This window comes from Cervus canadensis, chromosome 7 (assembly GCF_019320065.1).
Source record: "Cervus canadensis isolate Bull #8, Minnesota chromosome 7, ASM1932006v1, whole genome shotgun sequence".
Taxonomy (NCBI): Eukaryota; Metazoa; Chordata; class Mammalia; order Artiodactyla; family Cervidae; genus Cervus; species Cervus canadensis.
In genome coordinates, this window is record NC_057392.1 from 53,089,387 (window position 1) to 53,112,988 (window position 23,602).

Here is a 23,602-nt window from a genome sequence, read left to right on the forward strand (position 1 = left end):
TCCTTTGGAGATATAAGTTGGATAATTCTCTTGTTATCAGTCTTCCAGAATGTCTAACTAAGAATAAAATCTGACAATACCTTCCTATCCTCATACTGCCACTTTCCTCCTGAATCATCCTGCTCCAACCACCCTAGTCCCCTTGCTATTCTCAGGGCACAATAAGTTTCTTGATTTGTTTTCTCCCAGCATCACTTTTTTCCCCAGAAGAATCACAAATATCACCATATCAGAAAAGACCTATCTGATCACTATATGCAAAATAGACCCTATCACTCTCTTTCCTTGTCCTGCTTTGTCCCACTCCATCTATGGAGGCAGGGTATTTATATATTTATATATTTTAAGTTGGTTCACATTTTATCACAGATATCTAAAAGCCCATAGTAACTGTCTCATTGTAAAGTTCAAATAACAATTATTTGAGTAATCAACTTTTTTTTTAAACCAATAAATTGTGGTGTGTTTAAGGCAGAGCACACAAACCAAGTGAACTAAAGAGACTCCATTCTTTTACTGTAATTATTATTAGGAAAGGAAAACCTCTTTCTTTAGAAGTTACTAGATTAAATGAGAAAAGTCTAGAGCCAAAAATAAATGAACAAAAAAGCCAACTCTATGAAGTAGGCTGGGGGCAGTATGTTGAAAACCCTGACAGCATAATTCCAGCCCCTGGATCTAGCCAGACCTAGACCTAGCTGTAACTCTGGACTTTTCAGTTAAGTACACTGATAAATGTCTTATTTTTTTTATGCACTTTGACTTGAATTTCTGACATTTGCTTCTAAAAGAGTCCTGATCAATATAATAATCAATCTCCTCAGATAAACATAGGTAAACTGAGATCTGGAAAAAGGAAGAATTTTGACCAAACTCACAAATTATGTTCAAGCCAAGACAACTTTGGATCTTCTGAGCCCAAGTCCTGGTCTTTTCCCACCTTATTAACTGCTGCAAAATAGCTTTAAATCCTCCCATGATCTCAGGTTGTTGTACATTTACAAAACTGCCTAGTGTTCAGGCCAGGAATCCTAGGAAATTAAGTAGGTTGAGATGAAGTTTCTGAGTTATTTAATCTTTTTAAATTTAAACTGCCACCTCACCATGGGGGAGTCCAGCTCAGAAAAAAAAAAGAAAAAAAAATTCCTTAAGGAAAATATCAGGGTTAATCCTCTAAATCTAACTTAAGCTATACGTTGGCTAGAGAAAGAAAAATTGCCTTTATAAAGACTTGGTTTTTTTCTCATAAAACTTGTAACATTCATACTTTTTCTCCTACAGTTTATTGCAAGTCATAAATCTTTTAATTCCCTGCAACCTCTTTAATGTAACCCAATCATTGTTTTTGTGCACTACTGTGGATCTGACAAAACCCACAAGCTCAATTGTGAGACTGTCAGATAATTATAAGAAAATGTTTATCTCAGTACCTGGAACACAGTGGATATTTGATATCTTCTATTCTTTATATGGAGAAAGCAAAGGCAACCCACTCCAGTCCTCTTGCCTGGAGAATCTCATGGACGGAGGAGCCTGGTAGGCTGCAGTCCATGGAGTCGCTAAGAGTCGGACATGACTGAGAGACTTCACTTTCACTTTTCACTTTCATGTATTGGAGAAGGAAATCACAACCCACTCCAGTATTCTTGCCTGGAGAATCCCAGGAACTGGGGAGCCTGGTGGGCTGCCGTCTATGGGGTCGCAGAGAGTTGGACACGACTGAAGTGACTTAGCAGCAGCAGCAGCAGCACTCTTTACATACAAACATACATGTGTCCTGTGTAGAATGCTGTAAAAATGTGCAGGATAGTTTGCTTAAGTTTTACAATCCTCAAGATCTGAGACAATCACCTCTCTCGGAAAAAGCATCCTAGACAAGTGGTCATCTCTCCTACCTCCGAAGACAAAAGTAAAAGTTAAAGTTGTTCAGTCGTGTCTGACTCTGTGACCCCATGGACTATATACAGTCCATGGAACTCTCCAGGCCAGAATACTGGAGTGGGTAGCCTTTTCCTTCTCCAGGGGATCTTCCCAAACCAGGGATGGAACCCAGGTCTTCCGAAGACAAAATACCAAGATACTTACTGAAATGTAGGGTAACAGAGAGCATAAGTCAGATTCTCCCAAATCGCCATTTTTTGGAGTGTTTTTCAGAGGTTATCTCCCATTTATCGCTAGAGACTTTTCCTTATAAAGTACCCCCAAAGAACTAACTTCCAGATCCTCTTTCAGTCTGGATCATAACCCAGTGTAAAATCTGTTGCAACTTTTAAGCTCAGTATCAGGTACTGCTTCCTCTGCCAGCCTCAGTGCCTTTAGGCAATATTGTCAGACTTTCTGTAACTGTGACTCAGCTCACAGATCACAGCAAAAGACACTAAGAATCTTCCAAGAGAAGCTCTTTTGTTATGAACCTACACCAGGGGTAGATAATGTGAGAGTCTTGTCAGTGCTCATGAATAGTCAAACCACTTACAGTTCCAAGAATGAGGAGCCCTACTTTGACATGAGATTCTTGACTCTCTAACAAGTCAGGAATTCACAATGACACTTAAATAGCTTCATGATTATGTTCTCTTTCACTTACTACCTCTGTTTACCTTGGTGAGGTCCTTAATCCTCTCTAAGACTCAATTTCCTCGGCTTTACTTGAGAGTAATAACTACCTAATTCATGGGTTGTTGTTAGTATTCAATAAATAATTATATTTCTTAGTTCTAGTAGTCAGGGACATTACCTACTATCAGTTATTCTTTATGCAGCTTCTCGGGTAGCACAGTGGTAAAGAATCTGCCTGCCAGATGCAGGAGACACAAGAAACTGGTTTGATCCCTGGCTCTGGAAGATTCCCCTAGAGTAGGAAATGGTAACCCACTTCAGTATTCTTGCCTGGAAAATTCCATGAACAGAGGAGCTTGGCAGGCTACAGTCTATGGGATTGCAAAACAGTTGCTATTTATCCAAAGTTCTCACTTAGAAGTAAAAGTAACTGAAAGGTAAGATTTCTCATAGTATAAAGTTTTGAATTATTAATAATTTAATAAAATTTTTATAAAATATTTTTCAAATGTATGTTTCTAGTAAAGGGTAATCAGGTACTTGAAGACATTCCACTTAATAAGAATAACACAAAATCTAGACAATTTAATAACTTTGATATTAATATAAACATTTACCCTTATGGTAACACTGGTTATCTCAGATATGATATTGGATTTTTGGACAAATGGGTTGGGTCTTGTCAATGTTATAAAAGGAATCATACAGTTAGTCTTTTCTGGTTCTGCAGTACAATCACCCAAATTTAGAGGTTATCAAAGTTAGATGCTCAATCTTCTAAGGAAGCCTAACACTTACTCAGGAGTTTTCTGAAGTAAAAACTATTTTTATAATACTCCTCAGATTTCATGTGCCATTTCCACTGAAGGTGCAAACACACTGGCTGGTGAAACTTCTGGTATCCAAAAGTGAATTAAGGCTTTGACATCAAAATGCATTTGCAGTCTTTATATTTTTCTCTGCCACATATTAATTCAAAAAGTAAGATATTCCATTTTATGTGTATGCCACATGTTCTTTATCCATCTGCTGATGGATGTTTTGCTGGTTTCTATATCTTGATATAATGAGTAATGCTACCACAAACATGGAAGTGCAGCTATCTCTTTGAGATCTTGATTTCTATTTCTTGGATAACTACTGAACTGTGGGATTGCTTGATGAGACTCAGTATTTGGTCAATTTGCCCCTCATATATTTTCTATAAAGTTATTTGCATCCTGCTTTTCTGAACAACAACAACTTCAGGCTCCCAGGTCTGGCTGATCTGATTGTTTCCTAAATGGTATTTAATTATTTTCCTATGTAGAACACTTGGTTCTTTTTTCCTATAGTGTTATTTTATTACTTTTCCCATTATTTTCTTATTTCTGGTACAAGAATATATCTCCTAATAATTTACTTATTAGTTTCGGAGGCTGTATACAGGTCAAGATGACATTTAGGGACTTCTTTGTATATTGTTACCCTGCTTATTTAACTTATATGCAGAGTACATCATGAGAAACGCTGGGCTGGAGGAAGCACAAGCTGGAATCAAGATTGCCGGGAGAAATATCAATAACCTCAGATATGCAGATGACACCACCCTTATAGCAGAAAGTGAAGAAGAACTAAAGAGCCTCTTGAAGAAAGTGAAAGAGGAGAGTGAAAAAGTTGGTTTAAAGATCAACATTCAGAAAACTAAGATTATGGCATCCAGTCCCATCACTTCATGGCAAATAGATGGGGAGACAGTGGAAACAGTGGCTGACTTTATTTTTTTGAGCTCCAAAATCACTGCAGATGGTAATTGCAGCCATAAAAATTAAAAGACTCTTACTCATTGGAAGGAAAGTTATGACCAACTTAGACAGCATATTAAAAAGCAGAGGTCCAACTAGTCAAGGCTATGGTTTTTCCAGTGGTCATGTATGGATGTGAGAATTGGACTATAAAGAAAGCTGAGAACTGAAGAATTGATCCTTTGAACTGTGGTGTTGGAGAAGACTCTTGAGAGTCCCTTGGACTGCAAGGAGATCCAAGCAGTCCATCCTAAAGGAGATCAGTCCTGGGTGTTCATTGGAAGGACTGATGCTGAAGCTGAAACTCCAATACTTTGGCCACCTGATGCGAAGAGCTGACTCACTGGAAAAGATCCTGATGCTGGGAAAGATTGAGGGCAGGAGGAGAAGGGGATGACAGAGAATGAGATGGTTGGATGGCATCAGCGACTCAATGGACATGGGTTTGGGTGGACTTGGGGAGTTGCTGATAGGTAGGCCTGGTGTGCTGCAGTTCATGGAGTCGCAAGGAGTCAGACACGACTGAGCGGCTGGATTGAACTGAACTGGTACAAACTGTTTAATAACTCTGTTGCTGCTGTTCAGTCACTTCGTTGTGTCTGACTCTTTGCCATCCATGGGTTGCAGCACAACAGGCTTTCTGTCCATCACCACCTCCCGGAGCTTGCTCAAACTCATGTCAACTGAATCAGTGATGCCATCCAGTCATCTTGTCCTCTGTCGTCTCCTCCTCCTGCCTACATTCTTTCCCAACATCAGGGTCTTTTCCAATGAGTCAGATCTTCCCAACGGGTGGCCAAAATACTGGAGTTTCAGCTTCAGCATCATTCCTTCCAATGAATATTCAGGGTTGATTGCCTTTAGGATTGACTGGTTTGATCTCCTAGCTGTCCAAGTGACTCTCAAGAGTCTTCTCCAGCACCACAATTTGAAAGCATCAGTTCTTCAGCCCTCAGCTTTCTTTATAGTCCAACTCTCACATCCACACATAACTACTGGAAAAACCATAGCTTTGACTAGATGGACCTTTGTAGGCAAAGTGATGTCTTCACTTTTTAATACTCTGTCTAGGTTTATCATAGCTTTTTTTTCCCCAAGGAGCATCATTTAATTTCACGGCTGCAGTCACCATCTGCTATAATTTGGGAGCCCAAGAAAATAAAGTCTGTCACTATTTCCATTGTTTTCCCATCTGTTTGCCATGAGACTGGATGCTATGATCTCAGTTTTTTGAATGTTGAGTTTTAAACCAGCTTTTGCAATCTTCTCTCACACTTTGATCAAGAGGCTCTTTAGTTCCTCTTCACTTTCTGCCGTTAGGGTGATGTCATCTACATATCTGACGTTATTGATATTTCTCCCAGCAATCTTTATTCACGCGTGAGCCTCATCCAACCTGGCATTCCACGTGATGTACTCTGCATTTAAGTTAAATAAACAGGATGACAATATATACCCTTGATGTACTCCTTTCCCAATTTTGAACCAGTTTGTTGTTCCATGTCCAGTTCTAACTGTTGCTTCTTTTTTTTAATTAATTTATTTTTTATTTAAGCATAATTGCTTTATAGAATTTTGCTGTTTTCTGTCAAACCTCAACATGAATCAGCCATAGGTGTATATATATATATATCCTTCCCTTTTGAAACTCCCTGCCATCCCCCTCCCCAACCCACACCTTTTGGTTGATGCAGAGTCCCTGTTTGAGTTTCCTGAGCCCTAGGGCAAATTCCTGTTGTGTATGTACTTTACATATAGTAATGTAAGTTTCCTTGTTACTCTTTCCATACATCTTGACCTGCATGCATAACTCTGTAGTCTATACAAACTCTCATTCCATTTTAGCTTGATAATGTTCACTTTACAATTATCTATTCAGATCCTAGAACCTATATATTTATATATTAACTTTTTCTGGTTCTTGATATGGACATTTCCACCATAAATTCAGAGGTTTTTGTATATGCAAAATGTCAGTATGTACCGGGAAAGTGAATTTGCTTGGAATTCAGCATTGCTGGAGCTAATTAATTGTGCTACTAAAATTAAAAATGAAAGGATCCTGTGATTGTGCTGCAACATGCCCTATATTTCTCTGTAGTCTTTTCAAGAGCTAGCACAAAGCTTTACATATGGTAAACACTTAAGTAATGTTTCTTTATTGGGCCACAGAGATACTTTATCATTATAGAGTTGGATTATTATTAATAAAATTAATCTCTTTTTCTTTTTCTTACATTATTACTAAAGTTAAAATTTTATAAACTAATTGTAACCGAGGCATTTGGTGTCAAGCTTCTAGCTCTTTGCTGATGGTTAACGGGCAATAGCTGCCAAGAGCAGGCCTAGTGACTACTCGTCCCTTGTCCCCCCTTGAATGCAGTGGTAACTGCATGAGATGAGTCTGCAGTCATTCATGTCTTGGCTCATGAATTCCTCTACACTACATCTTAGTCTCCACATTTGTTCTGATACACCACATCTTAGTCTCCATCTCTGTTCTAATAGGTCGAATTTAAAATCTTATATTTGGGCTGGCTAATTGGCTTATTGTAGAAACTCTCAAAGTATTTTCGACATACTGTACACCCACATCTGGCAATTATTACCAGAACTGCTTGCTGTAGTAGCCTTCTCATTTCTCTAGAGAGTTGGTCTTTGTGAAACAATACTTCTTTTCAGCCTCAAATGATATCCAGAGGCTGTATTATCCTGTAAATCCTCCGTTCCTTGGTTATATAACTTTCTGTTCTTCTCTCCTGTGCCTGCTGATGACAATAACCAACAACAATAACCATGGCAACCCATGGTAGCAGCCAATCTCCTTCCTTCTCTGTTGTCTGACTTCTAGCCAGCTGCTGACGACTCTTTCTTACTTATTAATAACTGGAGGAACAGTTTGATTAAACACACAGGGATTATTTTAAGTGGCAGACTTACCATTCTGTTGAAACTATAAAACTAACCCAAACTATGAAAAATGTTTGAAATTGTTCACAGCACTTTCTTTTCCCTTAATTCTCAAAGCTAATCTGTCACTAAGTCATGCTAAGTTTTCTTTTTTTTAATCTAAATATACCTCAAATCATTCTATTTTCTCTGCTGCTACTTTGATCTAAGCCACAGAACTATTTCAGTGCCTCCAAACCCCTCCTTTTCCATCTATTTCTACTTCCTTTGCCAATTCTGGGTCTGTTATCCTCTGATCAGTCCGTCACTCTTCCCATAGGCTGTTTGACATTGAAACAAGGCTAACCCTTGCAGACTGTAATAACCAGGTTATGTGTCTGCTGGCTTTTTGCTAATGGGAGATAGTGACAGGAGATGGAAGAATGAAGCCAGCTATTTCCCTCTTCCTTCCTTACCCTATAAATCATCTCTGGCTCTGTCTGCATTACTTCCTTGATCTCGCTCCCATCCCTCATGATTCCGGCTTCTGCTAGGAGACCCTGAACCCCAGGCACCAGTTTACCACCTTCTTCCTTGGCCCTTCCAGCCTAGGTGCATTAGAGAATCCCAGCTGTTTTTAACTGTGGGTTACCTTGCTGTTATCTGTTGACTTTTTCAGTCCACTTCATCTGCTGTTAACTGTCAGCTGACTCTTCCCAGACTGGAAATTGCCAGGGAGAAAAATTATGCCACTATAATCAAAGAATTTTAGGGCCCAGCACTGCTTTTCTACTTAAGACCAAGATCCATTCCAGGGGCACAAAAGAACAAAGCTATTATTAAAAATTTGCTGCTTAATGTTTTTTGCAAGAGCTAAGAAGACAAGCATACCACTGAAACTGAAAAAGGCGTTTCGAAGGAAAATCAGCAACATACACCAAAAACAAACAAACAAAAACTCTGACTATGAATGTTACCTACCCACATAGACCACTAATGATTGTTTATCATGTGGATTCTCTCTGGCTGTTTAACTCTTTCTTTTTTAATATGGTGATGGGTGGGAACATCTGCACTGGCTAGACAGATGATGTAAGGGTAGGGGCAGATGCAGCAAATGCTAAGATGAAAGCCTCTTGGGAGAGGACTCCTTTTCTGTTCTGTGATTGTGCAATTACTGAGCAATGGGTCCCAGTATGTGCTTCATCTTTAATTGCCAGATTTCTCTGCAGTACACACAATTCCTTTTCTGCAGTCTTAGCAATTTCTCAACAATGCTGGTGGTCAAAAATCTACGTAGAGTCCAAACACTTTGAACCACAGCATAATTTTAAAATATACAGGTTTTTATATTATATCCTGTGGAAACCATACTTTGGGGCTGGCTAGGTCTCCTTTCCTTATAGATTTAATTTGCTGTACGCTCATTACAACTAAATTGGAAAGAAGCAAAAAGACCCTGAACTGTATTCAATTAGATTTACCATAATGTTTATAATTTGATACTGAAGAGGGGAAAACAGTCTTTTTTAACTGGGGTTCTGATTCTACTATACTAAATACCTTCATTTGAAGCTGAGTTTTTCAGAGAAAGAAATGATTTTTCCAAGAAGTATTTTCACCATAACTTTTCTAGGTAAAAGTAAATTCATCTCAGTGTTGCCTCCGGTGAGGTAATGCCAGAAAGTGAGTGGTTAGAACATAACCTCTGAGCTTGAGAGCCCTAGGTAAATTGAATTCCCAGTACCTCAGTTTCTTCCTCTCTACAGCAGGAATAGAATAGAATTATTATGAAAATTAATGACATATTTGTGTGAAAACCTTACTACAATGTTTGACACTTGAGTTTGATAGATGCTAACTATTCTCATATTATTATTTTTATTCATAATATGTCTACTTATATTGTATGACTTTTATTAGAAAATGTCTCCCCCCACATCAAACATATTCCTCCTTCAACCACCAGACAAAAAATTAAAATCAAGATTTCTATAACAATTAACTGAATATTTTATGTAATTAAATATGTAATTATTTCATTAAGGTCATATGTACAGAATTAAATAAAGAAGAAATTATTACTCCTCTTCTACGAATACCGAAACCAAGTTTTCAGGACGATACATTGTTCAGACCAATGTTCTGTGACTCCAAAATTCAGGTTCTTTCAATTCCCTTTTAGATTTGGTATGCATGAGAGCAGCCAGAAAACAGCTAAGGCTGAACTCTTCTTTCTCACTCTCTCTCTTTCACACCAGGCAAACTCCACCCTCCTCTCAACTAGCCAGCATGTTTTTTTCAAAGCTTTTCTGCCTCATCATCTCCCGTTTTCTCACTTCTTATTTACTATCTCTTTAGTTCTAAACAACTTAATTCAATTCAATGAAAGTCAGGATAATAAATATGTAAATATCCTAAAAATACAGTTCAGCCCTTAAAAAATTAAAAATTAAAAAATTCTCAATGATGATGTACAACTTTCAAAAAAGCTAATGGTTATACAAGAAATGCAAGAAAGATATCATGGTGTTGCTGAGCTGGAAAATTATATCTTGTTAAGGGATTAAGAAGAGAGATTATGGAGAAGAATTGGAAGATAATAAAGTTTCATCATGACCTGTCTGAACAAAGATATCCCAGGAATGTCCGAGATAGTATATGTGGGGAGCAGGGAATAGTCTGATTGTTGTTAAGATTCTTGTAACTGGAAGTAGTAGCTAAGAGAGAGAAAGGGGTTAGGAATGTTTTGTGAAATGTTTAGAATATCAGAATGATAATGTACACCTGATTTGATAAGCCGATAAGGAAACCTTTAAGGTTCACTAACAGTATTTGCTATTGTATTTTTGTCTTTCTATCTATTTTACTGCCCAGTTTCAGAGTCTAGAATATTTGGACATAAAACACAACAACACTCAAAATTCCAGCATAAGACCTATCCAATTCCCTTACTTAAAATATAGATATTTGTGGATAGATGTACAGATATTTGGGTTATTAATTAAAGACTTTAGAAATCATTATTTCTTTAAATTCATTGGGCACAAAAGTAAACATATTCATACTAGTATGTTTTCATATTTGCTTGATTTCATTACAAACTACAAGACATTTCAGAACAAATAACTCAAATCACATTCTCCTGCCTATTGTAAACATAGAGAGAAATTCAAGTGTTTCGGTTCAATTCACTTGACAGAGAGTTAAGGAATTTTTGTCCGTCTTTCTACAGAACTTCAAGGAGGAAAAGAGGCTATTTTTTGCATTGTGTTAGTACATTAGTTGTTACTGTTCAGTTGCTCAGTCGTGTCTGACTCTTTTTGACCCCATGGACTGCCAGGCTTCCCTGTTCTTCACCAACTCCGAGAGCTTGCTCAAACTCATGTCCATTGAATCAGTGATGCCATCCAATCATCTCATCCTCTGTTGTCCCCTTCTCTTTCTACCTTCATTCTTTCCCAGCATCAGGGTCTTTCCCAAAGAGTCGGTTCTTCACATCAGGTGCCCAAAGTATTAGAGCTTCAGCTTCAGCATCAGTCTTTTCAATGAATACTCACGACTGATTTCCTTTAGGATTGACTGGTTTGATCTCCTTGCAGTCCAAGGGATTTGCAAGAGTCTTCTCCAAAGACACAGTTCAAAAGCATCAGTTCTTCAATGCTCAGGCTTCTTTATGTTCCAACTCTCACATCCATACATGACTACTGGAAAAACCATAGCTTTGACTATATGGATCTTTGTTGGCAAAGTAATGTCTCTGTTTTTTAATTTGCTATGTAGGTTGGGCATAACTTTTCTTTCAAGGAGCAAGCATCTTTTAATTTCATGGTTGAAGTCACCATCTGCAGTGATTTTGGAGCTCAAGAAAATTATAAGATAAAATACCTATTTTTTTAAATCAGCAATTGAGAGTTTTATAAATAGTCTCAAAGGAAACATCCAGCTGGTATAGTAAATCCCTGTGGAAAAAAGTAGATCATTTCTAAACCACTCCTTCGCAAACACTTGCTAAACCACAGTTGCAGAGATGCTGCCCATGGTAGAAATCTTTTTTCTTCACTCTACCCACATTTCATCTTTACAATCATTAAAGTGAAACAAGTCTATTTTCCTTCTTACTTTTTTGTTTCCTTGTTAATTGCAGCAAAGATTAACAATTTTATTAGCCTCTTCCAACAATAAACATTTGACTGTTTTGGGGTGCTTTGTACAGTGGATTTATTTCATTGGTATCCATATTTTCTATGTTTTTCATTCTACTTTATTTGAACTTAACTTGCTGTTATTAAATAAAACTTTTTGAGACAAATGAGCTAAAATTCATTTATTTTTCTGTCTCATTTTGTTTTGTCTTACATGAATTTAAAGATAAAAATTTCCCTTTAAGAACAGCTTTCTCTGTGTTCCATAGATTTTGAAATGTCATGCTTGTGTTAGCATTCAGTTAAACGTATGCTTTAAATTCCATGTTAATTTTATTGGTCAATAGATTATTTTAAAACACATTTCTTAATTTAAAAAAGTGAAGATATTAGTTCTAGCTATCTTTTTTTAAATCTTTGATTTCTATTTTAATTGTATTTTGGTAAAAGACACACACTTCATGTCAGTCCACTGAAAAGTGCTAAGGTTTGCCTTATAATATAGAATTGATAAGTTATTGTAAATGCTCCTTCGCATTCAGTCCCTCAGATGTGTCTGACTCTGTGACCCTTTGGACTGTAGCCTGCCAGGTTCCTCTGTCCCTGGGATTTACCAAGCAAGAATACTGGAATGGGTTGCCTTTTCCTCCCCTTAGGGATGTTCCCAACCCAGTGTTCAAACCCACACATCCTGTGTCTGCTGCATTGCTGGCAGATAGATTCTTTTTTTTTTTTAATTTATTTTAGTTGGAGGCTAATTACTTTAAAACATTGTAGTTGTTTTTGCCATTCGCTGATAGATTCTTTATCTGCTGTCCTTCAGCAATTGAAAAAAACCATATATTCTAAAGTTTGTAGTATAGTATTTTATATGTCAATTAGATCAAGTTTTCATTTATATTTTTCAAATATTCATTGAGAACTTGGCTTTTATTGTTTTGTTAAATGACTTTTATTTTATCTTAGTAGTTTGAGTCTGTGTTATTAGCTAAATCTGCATTATTATTTGCATAAAAATTAGAATTATATCTTCATTAAAAATTAAATCTTTAATCATTTTGAGATGAACTTTTTCCTAGAAATTCTTTTGTTAAAGATCTTGTCTGATATTAAAATAGCTACATTGATTTTCTTTTGGCTAGTATTTGCATGGTATACTTGTTTCTACCCATCTACTCTCGTTCTTTCTATACCCTTATGTTGTAAATGTGTTTCTTATAACAGTATAAAACTTTTTGAGCTGTGGCCTTTGCTAGGTTTTTTAAGGAAGTGACTGGAACAAGGCCAGCCTGATTCCACAGGTCTGGACAGGAGCTAACTTAGACTTTTCTGAAAGGACAGTAATAAGGTGGCAAGTTTTACTGAGCTATATAAAGGAGTCCATAATTCCATGCCTTATAATTTCCATGGATCAGCTATTCATACAATTATTTTCTAAAAGTGGAGGTGGAAAAAACCCTCCATGATAAATATCAGCTAACTTCAGCAGTATGTTATATTGAATGTATAAACAAGTCAGTGTTTCAGTTGGAATATTTTCAAATATTGAATGCTTCTTTCTTTATAATTTAGTGCTATTTTAAAAATCCAACTTCTCAGTGACAACTAGTCAGATAAGAGAAGAGTGAAATCTTAGCTATGAAAAGCATGGCAAAGCTGGAAAATTTGAATGCATCTTAACTGTCACCTTTGATGAGTGCTTAGTCCCTGTAGTTTTAATATAATAGTATTCCCTAAAAGGTCCTTGAGGAAATGCTAATAGGTGTTTTTATGAAAACAATAATGAAAGAAATATTTCCATTCATAATTTAATTTTCATATTATCCTAATATTTATTATTTAAAATGCAATAGCATTTATTTTGAATAACTGAGTTATGAAAAAACAGATTCTATGGCTAAAAGAGAAAATAAAACAAAATCTTGAGGTTCTTAAATTATAACTGAGTGAAATAAGCAGAGTTAGATTTCCTCAAAGTAAATTAAACAACCACAGCCTTTATTTTTAAAAAAATGATAATCTTTCCAAGATGTAAGCACTAATGATGTTTGGAATAGTTTAATTTAAGACTATCAACATATTATTGGGTAGTTCATCTTCTTCTTTTTATTACAATGGGTATATATAAAATAGTATTTTCATGTTAAATGGTGCTCAAAATAAAATACAAAATAACTTTAATTCTCTATTTTCATTGGTTATAAAGTTGAAAGCAACTCATAATAAATACAAATTTTTATCATTGCTAGAAACAATTCAGTTGTGAAATCATTTTTAGCTACTTACTGTATTCAAATTGCTTATTATAGTTTATAATTCTTTGATGAGTTTCTATCAACATATTATAACCTTACAAGTATTCCTGTGATCTGATAAGTTAGGAAAATATCTAAACTATTGGGAGACATTTATATATAGGAAAGAAAAAATTATTCATATACTTTGGAATCAGAACTAGATATAAATGACGGTTCTGCTTAGTAGCTATATGACCTTGGGTCAAGGTCCTTGGTCCACATCCAAGAACCTTTATCCTTACAAGGAAGATGAGGATACTACAGCACAACCATGGATGCATGAAGTTGGAAAGAATATAAAAATAACCATTCCAATACTTTAATGCTTGAATTTTTTTTATAACATTTACATTTCATGCAATGCTGCTTGAAGTTCACGGGTAGACAGTGTCAAACACTTATTGAATTGAAAGAAATGTAAAGAAGAGAGAATATTCATATGTGTTAAAGAGCAACATATGCATTCAACAAATTATTCCACTTTAACAAAAATGATATGAAATGTATTTTCATTATGCTCCGAAGCTCAAGAAAACCAGATAACTTGACAGAAAGCACAAAAGTGTGAGACTGAATATACAAATAAACAATGGCCAGACCATATATGAAAGTAGGACTCAGTTCACCTGCAGTGAACTGCCCAGAGAATCAACTTTTTATCTACAAGAAAGAGTCCAGAAAACCAGCTTTCTATAATGGGAACTTGTAGGAAGCCGGGTTTCTATCTCTAGTAACAATGTAGGGAGATAAACAGTGATTCCTGTAATGATTGACCCCAAATGATCAGAACTTGATTGTTAACTGACGGCTTCCCTAATACTCCCCAGTTCCAACTTTGGACCTACAAGAGAAAGTCAAATACGCACCCCTTTAGCTTCCCCACACCAACAGCCTCTAATGGTACAACTGTAGCCTGTCTTCTTTCTTCTACTATAACACGATCCCATTTCTCTGCCTGCCTTTGAGTCTTTGCCAAAATGCAAGTAACAGTGGCTGACTCCTTTGCTTTATAGCAAGTTCTTGGTCAAACAGCTTTGCTTTCCTCATTTAGTTGATTTTTATTGTCATAAAATCTAACAAAAAGTTGGATTTAAGAAATTGCTACATGTGTGCAATAAGCTACATGTATTGGCTTCCCTGGTGGCTCAGTGGTAAAGAACCTGCCTGCCAATGCAGGAAACACAGGTTCAATCCCTGGGTCAGGAAGGTCCCCTGTAGATGGAAATGGCAACCCACTCCATTATTCTTGCCTGGGAAAACCCATGGACAGAGGAGCCTGTGGGGCTATAATCCATGGGATCACAAGAGAGTTGGACACAACCTACTGACTAAACAACAGCAACAAAAGAATATTACTTGTGACACAGTTGATGATAGACAAATATCCATCAACAATGGGCAAATAAAATGTGGTATTTAGATTAGTTTGAAGATCGTATCAGTCAATCCTAAAGGAAATCAACCCTGAATTTTCATTGGAAGGACTGATGCTGAAGCTGAAGCTCCAAAATTTGGCTGCCTGGTGGAAAAGACCGTGATGCTGGGAGAAATTGAGGGTAGGAGGAGAAGGGAGCAGCAGAGGATGAGATGGACATGAATTTGAGCAAATTCTGGGAGACAATGGAGGACAGAGAAACCCAGTGTGCTGCAGTCCATGGGGTTGCAAAGAGTCATACATGACTTCATGGCTGAACAATGGCAAATAGTTATATAATGGGAAACCTTGCATCAATTAAAAAATTAACACATTGTTAATTAACAATTAACAATTATTAATTAATTGTTAATTAACACATTGACAGCAATATGGATACATCTCCCTTTCAGAGAAAGGGTATTTGTGATTATTAGGAAAAGGTATATGGGGGCATTGTAGCATGCCACAGCTGGTATTTATTGACCTGGTTGGAGGTTACATGGGTCTTTCTTGATTCTCAATCCAGACTCCTTTGCTATACTATATTCCTTTCCCAGGATAGATATCACAATTATTTACTGAACTTGAAGCCTGAGTGTAAGAGTTTTGGGATACTTGCAATTTCTATGTGATTGGGTCTTGTTTCATGCTGAGAAAAATTATTTCTTGGAAGCATAGCTCCTTTTAAAATCCACTCCTGAATTCCTGCCTCAAACCAGGTTGCTCATCTCCCACAACTATAACCAAGTTCTTCTCTCCATAGCTACTGGGAAAGAATGACCACTTAACATGCTTTCTCAGAGACTCAGTTGGACTCTTAGTGAAATTCTAGCCTATGAATGCAGCAGAGAAGGAATGAGGAGTTACTTCTTATAGTGTGATCAAATTTCTCCTCCACATCCAATATCTTTCTTTATTTATTCCATTAGGAATAAGAAAAAAATATCTCTGAATAGAGATACAGGCTTGAACCTCTATGATATAATGTTCCCCATAAAGACATATGGGGAAAGGAACAGATGACTTCTGGGGAGGTTTGTGAAGGTCATGCTGACGTAAACCTTCAATCACAGTAAGCTTTTCAGTTTGTTAGAAACATTTTTACATGGCATATGGACTCAAAGTTTTTCCATTTTCCTTTCTTTCTTTATTTTGAAATAACTTTAAACTTACAGGAAAGTTGCAAAAATAGTAAAGAGATTCCCCACATAACTCCTTTGAGCATCCCCTAATGTTAACATCTGTGGAATATATGTGTATATACTGACAAAGTGTACATACACATCTATCTTTTCATTTCAGCATCTATCTGTGTGTATGTACGAAAACAAGTTTATACTGGTAGCTCTGATTCTAATCAGCCACCACAAGGTTCATTCTTACCTTCCTGAAAAGATGGTAAGATTTTGATAGCAGAGGAGCTCTTTATATTAATGTAAACAGAAACATAGAAGTTCAAAAGCCTTAGTGCTACTGAAGGAAATGGGCTGGTCTATGCATGGCTTGGATGGGGAAAGGAGAGTTATACTGTGAAAAATGCTTCCAGTAGAAAAGGAAGAAAAGAGCTAAGTCTGAGTGTTTAGCAAACGTAGAATTGGGAAGTGAGAACAATGGATGAGGAGGAGAAAATTTCTTTAGGAATGAGACTAAAATTCCTATTAAGTACTCATGAGTATAATGTAGCTTTAAGTTATAGTCTTATGTTCAACAGTAAATCAACTAAATATTTCATATGGGCTTAATTGTATGGTTCTGCTTTATATCAGTACATTTATCAGGCTTATCTCTTGTTTTCCTTTTCTATTGGCAGCATTTTTCACAGTATAATTCTCCTTTTCCCATCTAAGCCATGCAAGACCAGCCCATTTCCTTCAGTAGCACTAAGGCTTTTGAACTTCTATGTTTCTGTTTACATTAATATAAAGAGCTCCTCTGCTATCAAAATCTTGACCATCTCATCTTATAAGATAATAATGAACCTTGTGATGGTTGATTAGAATCAGAGATACCAGTATAAGCTCATTTTCATGTAAAATATTTAGTTGATTTACTATTGAACATAGGACTATAACTTAAAGCTATATTCTATTCATAAGTATTTAATAGGAATTTAGTCTCAATCATAAAGAAATTTTCTCCTCCTCATCCATTGTTCTCACCTCCCAATTCTACATTTGCTAAACACTCAGAAACGTACAATCTTCCCTCCTAAAAGTTGGAAGCAGCTAGGTTAAGATTCATTTCTTCTCTCACAATCTTGGCAGCATCTGGGATATTTTCTGCCAAAATTTCAGGCAGCTGTGTAAAATCTGGTGCTTGGAAATGAGCAGACATGTGAATTAAGTGTGTGGGTGCTATTGTTTGGTGAAAATTTATAGGTTTCTCTTTTAAGTTTCAGATTTATAAGCAGTATGAATAATAACTTGCTCGGTATAAGACTGTAATTTTATTCAAGAATGCATATCTAACACTGCAAAACATTACTATGCTTCTGTATTGGACATGTCTCTTTTATGATTTATGTAATTATTACTCTTAAGAATAGTCACTGATTCAGTTGATTAACTTAAGTGTACTAGTTTCCTGACGTGTGGAACAGTTTGTATTTTTCTGTTGACTCAACACTAATGCTTCATAATCTGTTGAGCTTCCTACTCTATTCTGCTGGGCATAAGGCTTAAGGTAAAGTTGAATAAGGTACAGCATATACATGTCTCTTTCTTTTACCATTTCACAGCCAACTATTGACTTTGGTCCCAACAGTGTAAGAGCTTAGAAGTCTTCAGTCCTGTGCTTACAAGAAGAAAAATATGAAAAAATTGAAAACCAATCCAAAGACTTTGCTTTAACCCATCAGAGAAGTGAGACTGCAGGGCAAACCACCATCCTAGAGAGACAGATGAATTCAGAGAGACTCAGATGAGATCCACTTCCCTAGAGCAAAAGGTAAAGCTATAAACTGATAGGAATGATTGAATGGTGATTTTGATGACTTGCTAGAGGCTGAGTGTACATTATCACAGGAATGTGAAAAAATGGGGGATGCAGTCTTAGAAAGATTCCCAGTTTTGTGGTTTTTTACCTCCAGGAATCCCATCAGATTATAAAATTGAAGATCCAAGAAACTGGTTTCATGTCCCTGGTGGGAAAAGGAATGAAGAGGGTATAATCTTTGTGAAATGTACAAGCTTTCTCCATGACAAAGACCTACTCGGGAGGGAAAAAGACTACAGGAGCTTAATTCCAATTTCCCCAACTTCCGTCCCCTCTAGCCTTCCTGTATCACCTGAGGTGGTGATGGGATGGGCCACATCACTGAGGAAACTTGTGAAGGTCATCACCAGAGACAAACTCATGCTAGAAGACTGAGATTTAATCATAAGACTATAGAATTCTTCCTGTCCCCCGCACTTTCCCACCATACCAGCAGCTTTCAGTGTTATAACAGGATTACAGTTGAAAGAGCTATAAGACACAGATATTCTCCGAGAAAGAGTACTACTAATGAAAATCCAAAGTCAAGGCAGGAGACAAAAACAAGGAGTTGGCACAGGAATTGGAAGCCTCTGACACCTATAACTGCAGCAGATATATATATATATTAAAAAAACCCAACTCTTATGCAGATTAATATAAATCCTTACAATAAAGTCCTATTTACCTCAGCTCCTATTACATGATGACTTGCCTAGTGGCCCAGACGGTAAAGCATCTGCCTACAGTGCAGGAGACCTGGGTTCGATCCCTGGGTTGGGAAGATCCCCTGGAGAAGGAAATGGCAACCCACTCCAGTACTCTTGCCTGGAAAATTCCATGCACGGAGGAGCCTGGTAGGCTTCAGTCCATGGGTAGCAAAGTGTCGGACATGAATGATCAATTTCACTTAGCTATTACGTGATACATCATAAAAAAATGACATGCCACAATGTGAAAATGCACAGGCTAAAGAAACAAAACAAGTATCATAACCAGGCTCAGATATAACACAGATATTGAAAATATAAGAGAATTTAAAATATTAATAACTGAGATTACTGTGTTAGAACTTAAATGGAAAAAGGCAACATGAAAGAATAGATGGGTAATATAAGCAGAGATATGGAAATTCTAAGAAAGAATCAAAAGTAAACATGGGCATGCCTCAGTATTTGTGGGGGATTGTTTTCAGGACTCCTCATGGATACCAAAATCTACAGATACTCAACCTTGTATGAAATGGCATAGTACAGTCAGCCCACCATATCCACAGGTTCTGTATTCACAGATTCTGCATTTGTGAATTCAACCAACTGCTGATCAACTCATGGTTCGTTGAATCCATAGATGTAAAACCACAGTTATGGATGGCTAACTGTACTAAAAATAAGAAATGCTGTAATGGAAAAGAATAATGTCTTTGATAGGCGTATCAGCAGACTGGACATGGCTGAGGAAAGAATCAGTGAACTTTAAGACAGATCAGTAAATAGAAATTTCCCAAACTGAAAAAAAAAAAACCCAGCAACTCCAGAATATCCAAGAACTGTGAAAATGTTAAAGTCTAACATGTAATTTTAATACCAAAAGAAGAGGAAATGGAGGTGAAGGATTCAAATTATGACCTGGCAGGAAAGGTACAAGTACTTCCTGTCTGAGGAAGTACATGAAAATTCACACTGGGGCCATGAAGAAACCATAGAACCTCAATGAAACAGAAAGAAGATCTAACAGATCAGAAATGGGATCAAAAGACTGAATTGGATTTCTTCACTTTTCAGTCTATTCCAAAATCTGAGTTTTCCTGCAGCTGGGTAGCTGTACAGGCCTGCTATAGTAAGAGTGAGAAGCTCTCATCACGGTATCCAATGGTCAGTCCAGGAAGATTAGGTCCACAGCTTCCTAGCTCTGTTTGTCCTACCGCCCTGTCATCCACAGTCTTCTCCTCTGCTTCCTTTGACTTTTCCCTGTCAAACCAATCTGCTCCAGAGACACAATCACAGCACAGAAGAGGAATAAAGGAAGCTATAGCAACAAAAACTTTGTTTACCCCTTTCTCAAGCACCTTTGATATCTTGTGCTTGGTTTATAACACAATCCTGTACCATACTCTCCGGAAGAAAACATGTATTTTTCTAATATTATTATATTCTATATAAAAATGTTCTGTATCCAATTCCCAGACTGGCTTTCAAGGCCCAATTTTTTTTTTTAATCTAAAAAGTTAGTATAATTAAAAAGTCTTTTATCAGCATTATTGAGCTGAGTGTGGCTTTTGGAGAGACAAGACCAGCAGTAGAATAGTCAAAAAAAAAAAAAAAATAGAGAATTAATTTATTTGGAGATAACGAGGGTCTGAGCTAAGATTATGGCCATATCAAGTAGAAGAGTTTATTGATGAAAGGGTCAGAACATGGGGCCAAAATGAATGTTGTGGAGAGATAGAAAGAGACATCTGTATTTGAGGATTATATAAACTGAATATGTTACCTAACAAGGACATATTAGTATTGTTATTTCTAGGAAACAAAGTTCACAAATATAAGTAGAAAAATTATAAGTCTTATTGGAATAGAGACTATATTTTAAAGAGTCAGAGATGTTTGGAAAAGATATGGGAGGCAAGTTGTGAAAAGTCACACAACTTTGACTTATTTAAACATGATGCCACAGACAAGAAGGAGCCAATGGAGATTCTTAAATGACATCATGCAGCAATTTGAAGGGTGAGTGGGAGGGAAGAGAGGTTGGATGTAAAGATAAGAAGTCTTCGCAGGAACTCAGGCATAGAGTGAGTGGCACTAAACTAGGTAGGGACCACAGGGAAGTTGGCGAGGACCCTATACTGATCAAAGTCACACAGCATATATCTTACCTCTTAGTTCCTCTTCGATAAAGAAAAAGTAGCAATGCTCTGGTCACACAGTTATTGTAACACTCAGAGCAGCAGTATAGTATAATGGATATGTGTATAGAGTCAGACCGTGGGGTAAAACCCCAGCTCTGCTACTAACTTCCTTGTGTACAGACCTGAATCACATGCATCTCAGTTTTCTCATCTGTAGAATGAAAGCTAAAATAATACGTACTTCATAGGTTTATGTGAAGATGTATGAAACACATATCCAAAAGAACTCTATTCAGCACATAGTAAATGCATTGCAAGTGTTGGCTATAATTATATTAATATAATAAAAACCACCTTGTTCAGTATCCAACACAATGCTCAATAAATGATTTGCCTTGTATTTTTAAAATATAGTAATTGGAAAAAACATGTAATGGGTAAAGACTTAAAGGCCACCTGATTCAATTCTATTTGAGACTCTGTATGAAAGTTTCCCCTCAGCATCCCTACTCCACAGGTGTCTAGCCTCTGTTTGAACAATTCTCACAGCAAGGAGCCCAGAAAGACATTTCGTGGGATGTGCCAGGACTCCAGGTTAAGATTTGTTCTCTGCTTCAACCTTTCTCTTGCCTCTGGCAAACAACCATGAGTCATTGCCCAGTTATTCTCAGTAAGAATAATAAAACCGAGTCAGAGAGCAAAAGGGCTCTGCCCTTCCATCAGTGGTTGCAGCCCTATTTTCTTAAGTCTGTGGCTTTCCCAGAAACTGAATAGAATCTCACTTTTTTGTTTTGATTTTCCTTGTGCAGGTCTCAGGGACACTTGATCTTCCAGTCCTTATCATAACCCTATAAAAAGTGTAGACCTCCGTATTCTTATCTGGATTAATCAACTTCCTGCTATACTAATTGGAGCAGTATATTTAAAGAGCCCAGAACTTGATAGTTGAAATAATTCAACAAATACTCATTGAGCATACACCAAATACCAGGCACTGAGTTAGAAGGTGAGACTAAAAATACTTATCAATCTTCTTTTCTAGGACCTCAGATCTAGTTGAAAGGACAGATTGACATGAATAAATAAAATGTAGGGCAGATAATTGCAAAGTATAGAGAGAACACAGAAGGAGGAGTCTAACTACCTGAAGGTTTGTCAGTAGAAATGATATTTTCCCCAGAGTAGCTCCCAGTCCTGGGCCTCTTGCCTCCTCTACCTTCCCCTTTCTTATCCACGGTAAGCCGCATTACTTTGTGGGTAGCAAGATTTGTTCCCATACAGATAGAAAGACGTCATTTTATGACTGTGTCCTGATTCTCTCAACTCGTCAGTTAATGCACTATCTGACTCATAGTACCACAGGCATTTATTGCTCAACGAGCCAGGTGTGATATCTCTGAGAGATCCAAATCCCACAACCATAATAAAAGCTAGAATTTTCACTTAGTAAACAACTTGGTCTGTAATTTGGTTTTGTTTTCTTATTTGATTGAGCTATAGCCTCAAAACTACAGGCTTTTAAAAGTACACATTTTACTTAAATTTTTAATTTCTAAAAAGTGTGACAGCTTAACTGGCAATATTTGGAATTTCCTTTCTCTGTTTTCTTGAGTGTCTAATTAGATGTAGTGTTGTTTAGAATCTTCCAGTATCTGCACAGGCTCGAAGCTTGAAAACAGTTTAATCTAGGCCTCCTACCTGATTCTTAAATCAGCCCTTCATTATTCTAGCCATGTGGATGTCTGGCCTTCTGGTCACTCAGCAGTGGCCTGTGACTGTACTTAGCATCAGCCAATGACACTGGGCTTTCTTTATGAAAGATGCTAGTACTTATTTTGTTAGTTATCTTTTCTGGTTTTTAGAGCAAAAGTATCATCATAACAATCCTATCATCTTATTGCTGCACAATTTTCAAGTTGTTTTCACTTGGATCTCCATGATGCTTACATCCTTGTGAAGAAGACAAATCCTTACATTATCACCAGGAGAACTGTCACCTGGATCCCCAGTCCTAGATTATGTTTATTACCCCAAACCATGATGAATATGAAAATCTTTTTCAATACCCTCATGAGACTGTTTCAAAGCCATTTATCAGCACTTGACTTACAACATTACAGTTTCCCCAAGGATGAACATGTATGTCATGCCTTAATGTTCCAATGACTTGTCATCTTCAGTGTGGTCTTCTGGAGTTGGCCAGAAAAGAAAGTATAAACTCACTGTACTATCATCTGCATCATTACTGTGAAGAAAATAATGCCATTATTTTTTTTCCACTCAGGAATAAATTGGATCCTTCAAGATGTCATGATGTCAAACTTTAAAGAGTTACCAGAGTTTATTTAGGCCTAAAGTCATATCAAACAATAGCCATAGTCAACAATGCCCACTATGTGGCAATTACTGAGCCACGTTCTTTGTACACCCTTTCCATGAGTGTCATTCTTCTCGTTTTATAGTTGAGAAAACTAAAGATTAAAAAGTTGAACAGCCCACCCAATGGCAAATAGCAAGGAGCTTCAGGCTCTGGGATGTAAACCTAGATTTTTCTGACTTGATATCTTGAGCTCTTAGATTCTACGTTGCTTACATGCTTCAGTCATGTTCGACTTTTTGTGACCCTATGGATTGTAGCCTGCCAGGCTCCTCTGTACGTGGGATTCTCCAAGCAAGTATACTGGAGT